At 37.1% G+C, this 4,257-nt stretch overlaps 1 pseudogene; it reads left to right on the forward strand.

Moving 5' to 3' along the window:
• The first annotated feature begins 238 nt into the window (after positions 1-238).
• Positions 239-2,144, forward strand: LOC131520571 (chymotrypsin-like protease CTRL-1; annotated as a pseudogene).
• Positions 2,145-4,257: the final 2,113 nt, after the last annotated feature.

The following is a 4,257-nucleotide window of genomic DNA, read 5'->3' on the forward strand; positions in this document are numbered from 1 at the left end:
TTGAGAGAAAATGGTTGACTTGATTCTGGCTCTTTTCAGTGGCTATGATAAGATCGTTTAACTGGCTGTTTTATAATTTGACTGTTTTTTAGCTTCAGCGCAGTTCTCATAACTGACAATTTCACTCTCTTCCTGTTCAGCATCACTGACTTGAATTAAATGTCACAACAGCAACAACAAAAATGTTTTCCACTGAAAACATTTCATAACATACAATGACAGAAGTAAAAGTATGATGCTTCTCCAGGAAACAGACAGAAGCCACGAACCCCTTCTTGAGGTCAAAGAATAGAGAAGTTTCCTCCTCTTTGCTCGTAAGTCACCTTCTCTGGACAATGAAGATGAAGATTGTCTTCATCGATAACAGATCTAAACATTCCTCAGCTATGAGTTCACTGGATCTGATGGGACGGCCCTCCATCACGTCTCAGATTGATCAGCTGCTGTAAATGATATAAAAGCAAGAGAGACGACCTACAGATACATCAGTGAGATACATCACACACTCATCTACATCATGACCTTCACCATCTTCTCCATCACCTGCCTTGCCCTGGTGGCCTCTGCTCTGGGTAAGTGTCTCCTTAAGTTTGCAAGAATAATGATGGGCAAATATATTTAGGAAACGCAAAACCTGCTTTAAGAGCTTCCTGTCTCATTCTTGTCTCATGAACAATGTGTTATGTTCTGTAATAACAGGTTGTGGAGTGCCTGCGATTAAACCACAGACGATCGGCAGCAAAATTGTGAACGGACAGAATGCCATCTCTGGTTCTTGGCCCTGGCAGGTCTCTCTCCAGGTAACTCATCTGTTTTTCAAACACACGCTTGTCTGATTTGTTTAAAGAGTAAATGTCATGTTTTTAAATGCTTTTATCTTTGAAACAGCTCCCCAATGGTTTCCACTTCTGCGGAGGATCCCTGATCAACAAGAACTGGGTTCTCACTGCTGCCCACTGCGCTGTTGCGTAAGAGTCTTCAATCTGACAAACATCTCATACAATAGTGGTTAATAGATGCTCTGTCTGCTTTCTGTCTGTCTTTTATCTATTTATTTTCTCTTTATCTCTCTTTTTAGGGTCGGCTATCACCGTGTCATTCTTGGAGAACATAATCGTGGCTCCAATGTTGAACCCATCCAGATCAAACTAGTTTCCAAGGTAACAACCTTTCATGATTTCAGAGATGAATAACAAAATGAGAGATCAACGATAGTGCTTTTCATGAACAACACAAATACTAATAATCATTCTTTAATCAAAATTGATTAGCTGAGGTCATCTGTATGTGTACTTCTAAAAGCTGCCAAAATAAACTTTTAGTTTATTCATGAACATAAAATTCAGCATGTAAGAAAATGTCATATCTTAATCTCAGTGTAATGTGTCTAAAAAATGCATAAAATGACAACAGAAATTAAGAATGCTTGCATCTTAGATTATCTTTTATAAAGCTTTGGCTAATAACCGGTTATCCATCTTTTGTGTATGTGCAGGTCATCACCCATCCGCTCTACAGCAGCTCAACTATCAACAATGACATTGCTCTGCTGAAACTGTCGTCTCCAGTCACATTTACTCCCCGTATCTCTCCTGTATGTCTGGCTCCATCAACCATCAACATCCTGCCTGGAACCCGCTGCTTCACCACTGGCTGGGGCCAGAATGCCACCACAAGTAAGTCATCTGTAAAACAAAGATGAACTGCAAGAATTATTGGTGTATGTTACATGTCTGATGTTTTTTTTTTTTTCTCTCTCTCTCTCTTTTGTAGCGAGCCCTATGATCCTGCAGCAAACAGGCATCCCCATCACGAGTCCTGCTGTGTGCAGACAGATCTGGGGTCAGAGCACTATCACTGATTCCATGATCTGTGCTGGAGGAGCTGGATCCTCGTCTTGCATGGTACGTAAAGACAGATCAAGATAAACACATTATCAAATCAATGTTGCTGCTGTTCAGTCTCAAATGTGTGTTTTCCACAGGGTGATTCTGGAGGTCCTCTGGTGTGTAAGCGTTCAGGGTCTGGACTCTGGTGGGCTCTGTGTCCTGGGGAACCAGAACTTGTGACACCCGTTTTCCAGTAGTCTCGCCCGCATCTCCCAGCTACGCTCCTGGATCGACAGGACTGTCGCTTCCAACTAGAACACCAGTCTGTCATGTGATCTGTTACTTCATGTTACTGTTTTCTGTTCCAGCTGTACAGATAATGGAAATGTTTTAATAAAACAAATTAAAAAAAAGAAAAGTGTGTTGAAGAGTGAAATTAATCATCTAATTTTTCAAATGTAATGAGATAAGCTGCCATTATCCACATAATAATGTAGCAAAATTAAATATACATTTAATTAACTTTAAATTTTAAAGGAATATATCATTTCAAATTGCAATTAAAAAACTGCCTTCCACTTTCACAGTAACAAATGACAGACGACAGTAACGAAAGATACACCAACGGTGCAGACAAAACTACTAGATACTAACCTTCAAGCAAATCAGATTTATGTTCACACCAGAACAGCTTCTTTACAACCAAATACAAAAGCGTGAAGATTGATAAAGACTGATAACGTCGGCCACAAAAAGTCTCTCTGATCACATGACCACACTGAAAACTTTCGTTGGTATCCACTTCTGTACACGAGCCAAAACTATACAGATCTCTGTCCTCCATCCATGGTGCTGAAACATGTGACGTGTTTCATCAGAAGCCAAAGAAACCTGGAGAGAAACTGTTGAAAATGTTCCATTAGAATATGACAGACACTGGCGTTCCATTTAATTATTCAGGCAATCACTAAAATTAAATTCATTGTCATGTTTTCTTATGAAGTACTGAATAATGCTGATTGCTATCACATTGTTTCAGATTTATCTACACTTTCATGCGCTCAGTTTTATATTTAAATTAACTGAATGAGTTACTGAGGATCTTTCTAATAATTGTTTGTTAGAAACAAGTTGTTCACTGTAAATGATGCCCAATATCAACAGTTCAAATCAGACACACAAACATACTAGTCACTAATTCAATCAAATTTAAATAATGTTTTAACAATGTTTGATAGAATAACAATTATTATTTAAATTAAATCGGGCATTAGGAATAGACATTTAGCTATAAAGCAAACAAAAAGTTATGCACAATTAGACTGTGTATGTAATTATACTGATAAATAAAGGGATTTTTATTTACTACCTAAAAATTATTCCTTTTTGTTAGGTAACCTTTCATTATTTTAAAGTATGGAATTACACTTTTTTTCAATTGCTAACAAGCGTTTACCAATACTTAAAGTAATTACACAGCAGCACACCTACATCACACAATTAGCCAATTAGTTAATTTTCTGGCCAAAACCTCATTTTGTTAAATAAATAAAAACTCTACATTTCAAAATGCTGAATACCTTTTCTACATATACTAACTCTATCAAAACACAGCAAACATGATTCAAAATCGAATCATTCGGTCAAAACATTGGCACTGGTTTTCTATCCAATAGGAACATACAGTCAATCATAGTGCATAGACTGTCAAAATGATAACAATTAATGGCATTACTTGTCATGTCTCAGTTCTACCTGCATATAATAGACTACATAAAAATCCATAGTTTTTTGTAATTTAGCCTTCAGTTTACCTTCATCTGAAAACCATTTTATATTTTTAACATTGTGTTTTTAAATTTTTTGCATTGTTCATTCTTGGCAACATACTATCTAAAACTGAATGAGTCATTACTTCATAGAATGTACAATAGAAAAAATAGGGTCCCCCTGAGTGAGTGTTGGAGTGTTGTGATGGTGACCCCCATGGTAGCTGATGCCAGGGATCAACAATAATTCCAACATACATGGCCTTTGGTTACTATGCAAGCTTGTTTCCGCCACAGAATAAAACAAGTAAAAACAGTAATTGTGACCTTTTTATCTCACAATTCAGACCTATATTGGAATTGTGAGTTTACATCTTGCAATTCAGACTTTATCAGAATTGTGAGATACTGTAAATTCACAATTGCAAGAAAAAAGTCAGAATTCTGAGATAAAGTCACAATTACCCATTACCCTTTATATTCCATGGCAGAAATAAGCTTTCATAGGTTCCACATGTGTAAGGGGAAAAAACATTAAAACATTAAAAAAATGCACAGTCTAACATACATTCTCACTCCTCTCCCCTACCTATTCTCCCTTTTTCTGATCTAACTACTCCCCTACCTTCTACAACTATTCCTCTCCCGCTCCCAGGCAT

The sequence above is a fragment of the Onychostoma macrolepis genome, chromosome 15 (genome assembly GCF_012432095.1).
Source record: "Onychostoma macrolepis isolate SWU-2019 chromosome 15, ASM1243209v1, whole genome shotgun sequence".
In the NCBI taxonomy this organism is placed as follows: domain Eukaryota; kingdom Metazoa; phylum Chordata; class Actinopteri; order Cypriniformes; family Cyprinidae; genus Onychostoma; species Onychostoma macrolepis.